This window comes from Festucalex cinctus, chromosome 2 (assembly GCF_051991245.1).
Source record: "Festucalex cinctus isolate MCC-2025b chromosome 2, RoL_Fcin_1.0, whole genome shotgun sequence".
Lineage (NCBI taxonomy): Eukaryota > Metazoa > Chordata > Actinopteri > Syngnathiformes > Syngnathidae > Festucalex > Festucalex cinctus.
In genome coordinates, this window is record NC_135412.1 from 45127787 (window position 1) to 45140311 (window position 12525).

At 38.2% G+C, this 12525-nt stretch overlaps 1 protein-coding gene across 1 annotated transcript in view; it reads left to right on the forward strand.

Moving 5' to 3' along the window:
* LOC144014872 (myosin-7B-like) overlaps window positions 1-12525 on the forward strand; it is a 508753-nt gene that overhangs the window by 56471 nt on the left and 439757 nt on the right. The window lies entirely within an intron of this gene.

Genomic DNA, 12525 nt, shown 5'->3' on the forward strand with positions numbered 1-12525 from the left:
AAAATCTATTGGGACCATGTAGCTAAAATGTACAGGAAATGAGCTATGAATTTTTTAATGTCCAATTTTGGCCTATTTTGGCACATTCACTGTGGTCATGCTTTTTCCCCCTTTGCAAACATTTTTCATCCAATTGACTTCAAACTTGGCATTTATCATCTCAAGACCTGAGACAACAACTGGGCAAAATATCTTGACTTTTTGAAATACTATATGACGGGGGCGTGGCATCAAATATTGCCTTTAAAATTTCATTTGTCCAGAAAGACAAAATGCTGAATAACTCCCATGTACAAGCTCCAAAAAATCTCAAACTTCTCATGCAACTTAATAGTCACGGCCTGAAGACATCTATATGATAAAATTCTGTTATATATATAGCACCACCTAGTGGTGACAATAAATGTCATACTTTACATTTTTAGCTACTGTGCCAAGCTCTTTGAAGGGATCCAGTTGAAAATTGGTCAGACAAGCCTTAAGATGTTGATCATGCCCTACACCGAATATTGTAACTTTTCGCCAAAGGGCGTGGCCGCTACGGTGCCGCAAAGTCTGGTAATTTTTCGTGGCAATAAAAGCTGCTTTAACTTGACCCAGATGATCCTATCTTCTCAAAATTTCACACATTTGATGAGAGTCCAGCCCTTAAGACATCTACGTACTTATATTTCATCTTACTGATAGCGCCACCTACTGGCAATTTTTTTTCTTACGATTTTTCTTCAATGTTTTTCTCCAACCCCATTAACTGCACCTACCTCATATTTGCTCAGATGAGGGTTTCGGTCTTCATGATGTCACAATACGAAGTTTGTGAGTTTTCGCGAATCGCTGTGGGCGTGGCTAAGCGCTGTTCGCCAAGAAAACAACACCAATTTTGAGGGCCTAAACTGGCACAAAAACTCCTGAAACTTGGCACACACATCTGGCCTGGTAAAATGAGCAATATTTTATTGTTGATTGTGCTATTTTTACAAAAATGACTCAATAGCGCCCCCTCGAAATTTTTAACGAAGCAGCCCCGGTTGTACGTTTAAGCAAGAACGACGAATATTTTTAGGTGTATGAGGGAGCCCAAGACCTACAAAAAAGTCTTTTGTACCCATATGCTAAAATGAACAGGAAGTGAGCTACGATTTTTTGAATGTCCCATTTTTGACGATTTTTGCACATTCACAGGGGGCAGACTTTTGCCCACTTCTCCTACACGTTTCATCCGACTGAGTTAAGACTTGGCCTGGACCATGTCAAGACCTGAGCCAACGACAGGGGGAAAAATTTTGACTTTTCAAAATACTATATGATGAGGGCGGGGCATCAAAATTTGTGTTTCGCAATGTAAAAGGATATGCTTGATAACTCCCCGGGACATGCTCCAAAAAATCCCAAACTTGACATGTATGTTTATCGTCAAGGCCTGAAGTTATCTCTATGACAACATTCAGTTATATATGCAGCGCCACCTAGCCCTTGAGGCATAAAAAAAAAATACCCCACATACGGTATTTTGTACAAAAAATGTAAACTCATTCTAAGTGTGATAACTAAGTCATTTATGAATATTCTTTTAGTTTCCACCACTCAAAATGTTCACTGGCATCAGACTTATCCAAACATATATATATTTTTATTTATTTTTGATAGCCTCTGTGGACATTAAAAGCAATATCGTGAATGAAAGATATGCTTAATAACTCCACGGTACATGCTCCAAAAAAAATCCCACACTTGACATGTATGCTTATAATCAAGGCCTGAAGGTATCTCGATGACAACATTCAGTTATAAATACAGCGCCACCTAGCCCTTGAGGCTTATATAAAAAAAAAAACCACATACGGTATTTTGTACAAAAAAATGTAAACTCATTCTAAGTGTGATGACTAAGTCATTTCTGAATATTCTTTTAGTTTCCACCACTCAAATTGTTCACTGGCTTCACACCGATCCAAACGTATGTACGTTTCCATTTTGTTTTATTCATTTTTGATTGCCCCTTTGGACAATAAAAGTAACATTGTGCAATGAGTACAACGAGCGATGATGTGTATATACACTTTTACAAAAAATACCAATCAGGGCAACTCGTTGCCTAAAAATAAATAAGGACGCTGATTTTTGCAGGTCTTAACAATCACCAAAACCCGTTGAGCTTGACACACACTGGCAAAAAAAATATTCTACATGTAAACGTTTATTATGCCATTTTCAAAGAAATTTTGCTTCCAATATGCCAGTACCCCAACATGCCAGTACCCTAACGTGCAAGTACCCCAACGTGCAAGGACCCCAACGTGGCCCGGGCTGCGAGGGCCCTTTATAGCTGCTCGCAGCTCTAGTTCTTCTTCTTCTTCTTCTTCTTCTTCTTCTTCTTTATTCTCCGCAAACAATCGCGATTTTGGGTACCTAAATATTCACGAAAACTCACCGAACTTTGCACACTCCTCAGGTCCGGCGAAAAATTTGATATTATGAAGTCGTTATAACAACGCGACTCTATAGCGCCCCCTAGCATAGAAAAATAAAAACCAAGCCCGGCACGTTTGAGCTAGAGCAACGAAAATTGGCAGGCACGTGTAACACCCCGAGACGCACAAAAAAGTCTATTGGGACCATGTAGCTAAAATGTACAGGAAGTGAGCTAGGAATTTTTTTATGTCCAATTTTGGCCTATTTTGGCACATTCACTGTGGTCATGCTTTTTCCCCCTATGCAAACATTTTTCATCCCATTGACTTCAAACTTGGCATTTATCATCTCAAGACCTAAGAGAACAGCTGGGCAAAAAGTCTTGCCTTTTCGAAATACTATATGATGGGGGCGGGGCATCAAATATTGCCTTTAAAATTTCATTTGTCCAGAAAGAGCAAATGCTGAATAACTCCCATGCACAAGCTCCAAAAAATCTCAAACTTCTCAGGCAACGTAATAGTCACGGCCTGAAAACATCTATATGACAAAATTCAGTTATACATATAGCGCCACCTAGTGGTTACAATAAATGTCATACTTTACGTTTTTAGCTACTGTGCTGAGCTCGTTGAAGGGATCCAGTTGAAAATTGGTCAGAAAAGCCTTAAGAAGTTGATGATGCCCCACACCGAATATTGTAAATTTTCGCCAAAGGGCGTGGCCGCTACGGTGACGCAAAGTCTGAAGATTTTTCGTGACAATAAAAGCTGCATTAACTTGACCGAGATGATCCTATCTTCTCAAAATTTCACACATTTGATGAGAGTCCAGCTCTAAGGACATCTACTAACTTACATTTCATCTAACTGATAGCGCCACCTAGTGGCAATTTTTTTTCTTACGAATTTTCTTCTACGTTTTTCTCCAAACACGTTAACTGGACCTACCTCATATTTGCTCAGATGAGGGTTTCGGCCTTCATGATGTCACAACACGAAGTTTGTGAGTTTTCGCGAATTGCTGTAGGCGTGGCTAAGCGCTGTTCGCCAAGAAAACAACGCCAGTTTTGAGGGTCTAAACATGCACAGAAACTCATGAAACTTGGCACACACATCTGGCCTGGTAAAATGAGCAATATTTTATTGTTGATTGTGCTATTTTTACAAAAATGACTCAATAGCGCCCCCTCGAAATTTTTAACGAAGCAGCCCCGGTTGTACGTTTAAGCAAGAACGACGAATATTTTTAGGTGTATGAGGGAGCCCAAGACCTACAAAAAAAGTCTCTTGTACCCATGTGCTAAAATGAACAGGAAGTGAGCTACGAATTTTTGAATGTCCCATTTTTGACGATTTTTGCACATTCACAGGGGGCAGACTTTTGCCCACTTCTCCTACACGTTTCATCCGACTGAGTTAAGACTTGGCCTGGACCATGTCAAGACCTGAGCCAACGACAGGGGGAAAAATTTTGACTTTTCGAAATACTATATGATGAGGGCGGGGCATCAAAATTTGTGTTTCGCAATGAAAAAGGATATGCTTGATAACTCCCCGGTACATGCTCCAAAAAATCCCAAACTTGACATGTATGTTTATCGTCAAGGCCTGAAGTTATCTCTATGACAACATTCAGTTATATATGCAGCGCCACCTAGCCCTTGAGGAATGAAAAAAAAATACCCCACATACGGTATTTTGTACAAAAAATGTAAACTCATTCTAAGTGTGATAACGAAGTCATTTATGAATATTCTTTTAGTTTCCACCACTCAAAATGTTCACTGGCATCAGACTTATCCAAACATATATATATTTTTATTTATTTTTGATAGCCTCGATGGACATTAAAAGCAATATCGTGAATGAAGGATATGCTTAATAACTCCACGGTACATGCTCCAAAAAAAATCCCACACTTGACATGTATCCTTATAATCAAGGCCTGAAGGTATCTCTATGACAACATTCAGTTATAAATACAGCGCCACCTAGCCCTTGAGGCTTATATAAAAAAAAAAATAAAAATACCCCACATACGGTATTTTGTACAAAAAATGTACACTCATTCTAAGTGTGATAACTAAGTCATTTATGAATATTCTTTTAGTTTCCACCACTCAAATTGTTCACTGGCTTCACACCGATCCAAACGTATGTACGTTTCCATTTTGTTTTATTCATTTTTGATTGCCCCTTTGGACAATAAAAGTAACATTGTGCAATGAGTACAACGAGCGATGATGTGTATATACACTTTTACAAAAAAATACCAATCAGGGCAACTCATTGCCTAAAAATAAAAAAGGACGCTGATTTTTGCAGGTCTTAACAATCACCAAAACCCGTTGAGCTTGACACACACACTGGCAAAAAAATATTCTACATGTAAACGTTTATTATGCCATTTTCAAAGAAATTTTGCTTCCAATATGCCAGTACCCCAATGTGCCAGTACCCCAACGTGCAAGTACCCCAACGTGCATGGACCCCAACGTGGCCCGGGCTGCGAGGGCCCTTTATAGCTGCTCGCAGCTCTAGTTATTATTCTTCTTCTTTATTCTCCGCAAACAATCGCGATTTTGGGTACCTAAATATTCACGAAAACTCACCGAACTTTGCACACTCCTCAGGTCCGGCGAAAAATTTGATATTATGAAGTCGTTATAACAACGCGACTCTATAGCGCCCCCTAGCATAGAAAAATAAAAACCAAGCCCGGCACGTTTGAGCTAGAGCAACGAAAATTGGCAGGCACGTGTAGCACCCCGAGACGCACAAAAAAGTCTATTGGGACCATGTAGCTAAAATGTACAGGAAGTGAGCTATGAATTTTTTAATGTCCAACTTTGGCCTATTTTGGCACATTCACTGTGGTCATGCTTTTTCCCCCTATGCAAACATTTTTCATCCCATTGACTTCAAACTTGGCATTTATCATCTCAAGACCTAAGAGAACAGTTGGGCAAAAAGTCTTGCCTTTTCGAAATACTATATGACGGGGGCGGGGCATCAAATATTGCCTTTAAAATTTCATTTTTCCAGAAAGAGCAAATGCTGAATAACTCCCATGTACAAGCTCCAAAAAATCTCAAACTTCTCAGGCAACGTAATAGTCACGGCCTGAAAACATCTATATGACAAAATTCAGTCATACATATAGCGCCACCTAGTGGTTACAATAAATGTCATACTTTACGTTTTTAGCTACTGTGCTGAGCTCGTTGAAGGGATCCAGTTGAAAATTGGTCAGAAAAGCCTTAAGATGTTGATGATGCCCCACACCGAATATTGTAACTTTTCGCCAAAGGGCGTGGCCGCTACGGTGACACAAAATCTGAAGATTTTTCGTGACAATAAAAGCTGCATTAACTTGACCGAGATGATCCTATCTTCTCAAAATTTCACACATTTGATGAGAGTCCAGCTCTAAAGACATCTACTAACTTACATTTCATCTAACTGATAGCGCCACCTAGTGGCAATTTTTTTTCTTACGAATTTTCTTCTATGTTTTTCTCCAAACACGTTAACTGGACCTACCTCATATTTGCTCAGAGGAGGGTTTCGGCCTTCATGATGTCACAACACGAAGTTTGTGAGTTTTCGCGAATTGCTGTAGGCGTGGCTAAGCGCTGTTCGCCAAGAAAACAACGCCAGTTTTGAGGGTCTAAACATGCACAGAAACTCCTGAAACTTGGCACACACATCTGGCCTGGTAAAATGAGCAATATTTTATTGTTGATTGTGCTATTTTTACAAAAATGACTCAATAGCGCCCCCTCGAAATTTTTAACGAAGCAGCCCCGGTTGTACGTTTAAGCAATAACGCCGAATATTTTTAGGTGTATGAGGGAGCCCAAGACCTACAAAAAAGTCTCCTGTACCCATATGCTAAAATGAACAGGAAGTGAGCTACGAATTTTTGAATGTCCCATTTTTGACGATTTTTGCACATTCACAGGGGGCAGACTTTTGCTCACTTCTCCTACACGTTTCATCCGACTGAGTTAAGACTTGGCCTGGACCATGTCAAGACCTGAGCCAACGACAGGGGGAAAAAATTTTGACTTTTCGAAATACTATATGATGAGGGCGGGGCATCAAAATTTGTGTTTCACAATGAAAAAGGATATGCTTGATAACTCCCCGGTACATGCTCCAAAAAATCCCAAACTTGACATGTATGTTTATCGTCAAGGCCTGAAGTTATCTCTATGACAACATTCAGTTATATATGCAGCGCCACCTAGCCCTTGAGGCATAAAAAAAAAATACCCCACATACGGTATTTTGTACAAAAAATGTAAACTCATTCTAAGTGTGATAACGAAGTCATTTATGAATATTCTTTTAGTTTCCACCACTCAAAATGTTCACTGGCATCAGACTTATCCAAACATATATATATTTTTATTTATTTTTGATAGCCTCTATGGACATTAAAAGCAATATCGTGAATGAAGGATATGCTTAATAACTCCACGGTACATGCTCCAAAAAAAATCCCACACTTGACATGTATGCTTATAATCAAGGCCTGAAGGTATCTCTATGACAACATTCAGTTATAAATACAGCGCCACCTAGCCCTTGAGGCATAATATATAAAAAAAAAAACACATACGGTATTTTGTACAAAAAATGTAAACTCATTCTAAGTGTGATAACTAAGTCATTTATGAATATTCTTTTAGTTTCCACCACTCAAATTGTTAACTGGCTTCACACCGATCCAAACGTATGTACGTTTCCATTTTGTTTTATTCATTTTTGATTGCCCCTTTGGACAATAAAAGTAACATTGTGCAATGAGTACAACGAGCGATGATGTATATATACACTTTTACAAAAAATACCAATCAGGGCAACTCGTTGCCTAAAAATAAATAAGGACGCTGATTTTTGCAGGTCTTAACAATCACCAAAACCCGTTGAGCTTGACACACACTGGCAAAAAAAATATTCTACATGTAAACGTTTATTATGCCATTTTCAAAGAAATTTTGCTTCCAATATGCCAGTACCCCAACGTGCCAGTACCCTAACGTGCAAGTACCCCAACGTGCAAGGACCCCAACGTGGCCCGGGCTGCGAGGGCCCTTTATAGCTGCTCGCAGCTCTAGTTATTATTATTATTATATTATACTTTAAATTATTATTCAATTTATGCCAGTTGCATATAGTGGCAGGCATAACAAATAACTGCTCTTCAATTGGATGACAAAAGGTAAAAGCAACCTGTGTATCCCTCTGTTGCCATTCATACAATAGACAAAGTCATGGTTACCTGCAAATATATAAGCTTTGTGTTCAACTTCACAAGCCCAGATTTCACACTAAGTATATAAGTAGATTTTTGTTTGCTGGTTTACCGTGAGGTTTTTCCTCACTTCACAGTGCCTTAGCTCCACAGGTTTAAAAAAAAAAGCTTTTCATGCAGGTTGATTTTTATTCCTTCTTCTTTTTTTTTTTTTTTTTTTTTTTTTTTTAAACTGTGACCTTTCCACAAAATATTAGACAATCCCCCTATTTATGTACTTTTGAGACCCATCTTAAAACCCATCTGTATTCTTTGGCTTTTGGCGCACCATGAGTCTTAGGATTGTTTTCTGTGTTTTGTGGTTTGTGCTGTGTTTTGTGTTATGAATCTGATGTGTTTATTTATTTATCTATGTATTTATTTATTTATTTATTTATTCACTCGCCTATTTCTTATTAATTTACCGATGTAAAATACTACAGTTATCAGAATGAGAAAATATGTTTTGATTGATTTTTGGTGAATATTTTTGGACATTTATTGCCCAAAATATGAGATGATAAATATTGGCGCTGTAGTAGGTACTTCCTTATAACTGCTAGTTACTACAGCAATCAAAATAAAAAATATATATATAATCTTTATGGCGATTTAATGACACGTCACCCTGGAGAATGAAATTTGTAGACGCTCCCTAATATAGATGTTAGGAGTGAATATCGTCTAGTCGAGTGAAATTGTAAGTTCCTTATTCCTACCAGTGTATATGACAGCTTTATTACTCTACCAACACATTATTAGGGCCCGGGCAGCGACCGCTGCCAGGTCCCTATTGTTTTTGTAAAAATTATTATTATTATTATTATTATTATTATTATTATTATTATTATTATTATTATTATTATTATTATTATTATTATTATTAGGGCCCGAGCAGCGACTGCTGCGAGGTCCCTATTGTTTTTCGAACGTATTATTATTATTATTATTATTATTATTAGGGCCTGAGCAGCGACCGCTGCAAGGTCCCTCTTGTTTTTGTAAGAATTCTTCTTCTTCTTCTTCTTCTTCTTCTTCTTCTTCTTCTTCTTCTTCTTCTTCTTCTTCTTCTTCTTCTTCTTCTTCTCCGTAAACGATCGCATTTTTGAGGGCCTAAACATTTACGAAAACTCACCAAACTTTGCAGTCTCTTCGGGCCCGGCGAAAAATTTGATATTATGTAGTTGCCATAACAATGCGACTCTATAGCGACCCCTAGCGTAGAAAAATAAAAACCAATCCCGGCCCGTTTGACCTAGAGCTACGAAAATTGCCAGGCACGTGTAGCACCCCGAGAAGCACAAAAAAGTCAGTGGAAGCCATTTCCTAAAATGTTCAGGAAGTGAGCTATGAATTTTTGAATGTCCAATTTTGGCACATTCACTGTGGTCATACTTTTTCCCCCTTTGCAAATATTTTTCAGCCAGTTGACTTCAAACTTGCCATGTAATCATCATCTCAAGACCCAAGACAACAACTGGGCAAAATATCTTGACTTTTTGGAATACTATATAACGGGGGCGGGGCATCAAATATTGCCTTTAAAATTTAATTTGTCCAGAAAGACAAAATGCTGAATAACTCCCATGAACAAGCTCCAAAAAATCTCAAACTTCTCATGCAACTTAATAGTCACGGCCTGAAAACATCTATATGATACAATTCTGTTATATATATAGCGCCACCTAGTGGTGACAATAAATGTCATACTTTACGTTTTTAGCTACTGTGCCAAGCTCTTTGAAGGGATCCAGTTGAAAATTGGTCAGAAAAGGGCGTGGCCGTTCCGGTGCCGCAAAATCTGAAGATTTTTCGTGACAATAAAAGCTGCATTAACTTGACCCAGATGATCCTATCTTCTCAAAATTTCACACAATTGATGACAGTCCAGCCCTTAAGTCATCTACAAACTTATATTGCATCTTACTGATAGCGCCACCTACTGGCGATTATTTTTTCTTACGATTTTTCTTCTACGTTTTTCTCCAACCACGTTAACTGGACGTACCTCATATTTGCTCAGATGAGGGTTTCCGACTTCATGATGTCACAACATGAAGTTTGTGAGTTTTCCTTGAATCGCTGTGGGCGTGGCTAAGCACTGTTCGCCAAGAAAACAACGCCACTTTTGAGGGTCTAAACTGGCACAGAAACACATGAAACTTGGCACACACATCTGGCCTGGCAAAATGAGCAATATTTTATCGTAGAATGTGCTATTTCTCGAAAAATGACTCAATAGCGCCCCCTAGAAATGTTTAACAAAGCAGCCCCGCTTGTACGTTTAAGCAAGATCTATGAATATTTTTAGGTGTATGATGGAGCCCAAGACCTACAAAAAAGTCTCTTGGACCCATATGTTAAAATTAACAGGAAGTGAGCTACGAATTTTTGAATGTCCCATTTTGGACGATTTTAGCACATTTACAGGGAGCATACTTTTGCCCACTTCTCCTACACGTTTCATCCGACTGACTTCAAACTTAACCTGGACCATGTCAAGACCTGAGCCAACGACAGGCGGAAAAATCTTGACTTTTCGGAATACTATATGATGAGGGCGGGGCATCAAATTTTGTGTTTCGCAATGAAAAAGGATATGCTTAATAACTCCCCGGTACATGCTCCAAAAAATCCCAAACTTGACATGTATGTTTATAGTAAAGGCCTGAAGGTATCTCTATGACAATATTCCATTATATATGCAGCGCCACCTAGCCCTTGAGGCATGAAAAAAAAATACCCCACATACGGTATTTTTACAAAAATTGTAAACGCGTTTCGCAATGAAAAAGGATATGCTTGATAACTCCCCGGTACATGCTCCAAAAAATCCCAAACTTGACATGTATGTTTATCGTCAAGGCCTGAAGGTACCTCTATGACAACATTCAGTTATATGTGCAGCGCCACCTAGCCCTTGAGGCAGAAAAAAAAAATACCCCACTTACGGTATTTTTACAGAAATTGTAAACTCATTCTCAGTGTGATAACTAAGTCATTTATGAATATTCTTTTACTTTCCACCACTCAAAATGTTCACTGGCATCAGACCTATCCAAACATACGTATTTTTTATTTAGTTTTATTTATTTTTGATAGCCTCTATGGACGTTAAAAGCAGTATCGTGAATGAAGGATACGCTTAATAACTCCCCGGTACATGCTTCAAAAAATCCCAAACTTGACATGTATATTTATAGTCAAGGCGTGAAGGTATCTCTATGACAAAATTCAGTTATAAATACAGCGCCACCTAGTCCTTGAGGCATAAAAAAAAAAAAAAACGCGGTATTTTGTACAAAATTTGTGAACTCATTGTAAGTGTTATAACTAAGTCATTTATGAATATTCTTTTACTTTCCACTACTCAAGTTGTTCACTGGTATCAGACCGATCCAAACATATGTACTTTTTTTATTTTGTTTTATTTATTTTTGATAGCCTCTATGGATAATAAAAGCAACATCGTGCAATGAGTACGAGCGATGATGGGTATATATACTTTTGCAAAAAATACCAATCAGGTCAACTCATTCCCTAAAAATAAAAAAGGACGCTGATTTTTGCAGATCTTAACAATCACCAAAACCCATTGAGCTTGACACACACATCACAATTGGCAAAAAAAAAATCCACATTTAAAGGTTTATCATGCCATGTTAAAAGAAATTTTGCTCCAAATGTGCCAGTACCCCAATGTGCGAGTACCCCAACGTGCAAGTACCCCAACGTGGCCCGGGCTGCGAGGGCCCTTTATAGCTGCTCGCAGCTCTAGTTTTCATTGCTTTTCTTTTCTTTCTTTTTTTTCTGTTTTGTTTTGCTGTTGTAGTCATGCTACTTGGTAGGTAAGTAGTTAGCTGAAGTTTCCCGCAAAGCTAGGAAACGTTGCAGGTTGTCAGACTGAAGGCTTATGCCTGTCATTTTTGACAGTCATTTTTGAGTGGAATGAGGGAAACAAGTGTTAATATTAAATGTCTTTATTGTACTGCTATTTGCTAGCTTAACTAATCTGTGTGGCGTGCATGCATGTGTGCATACGCAGAGAAAAATGTCGCCTCATGGAGTAAGTCATGAATTTAAGATTGTTTTTCAGCAAACAAAAGCTCAATTTTGAAGTGTATTTTTATTTATATATTTGTATTAACGACTAGATGTAAAAAGGCAGATACAAACAGTGCTAAAGGCATTTTTTTATTTTTTTATTTTATTTTATACATTTATACATTGTGTCTGCACTTCACCCATACACAGGCTCGTCCATGCAATATTATTTTGCAGATTCAAGCGTATTTGTTTTTTAACGTGTATGCTAATGTGAATGTTCTTTTTACCACAAAGTACAGACAAGCAATATTTAGTCAGAAAACAAACAAGTCCAAGGTCCATTTTTTTAATTCTCACTGTAAACTGTGGGGAGCTGGTTTACTCCAGAAACATGCATACTGTCTATGTGTATGTTGAGCTGTTGTATCAAAAAGAGTAACCTTCCACATAAATTAGAGTTAGGATATGTTTGTAGTTTACCACTATAGCTCTTTTCTCCTTTGCATAATGTTTATTAGATTTGGTTTACTCACTGACTTCCCATCCAATTTTTTGGAGCAGGAAGTACCCCAAAACCGCAGCAAACTATAGCCCCTCACCCCCCCGCTCAATGCAGCAACCAAGCACTGCTAAACATCCATAGCACCCCTAAACATCTGGCCATAGAATTGCCTCCACAACTACTAACTACTTACTACAATACTTCACCAATAACTACTAAATGAAAATACAATAAACAACAACTTTGAAATCCTCACCAAA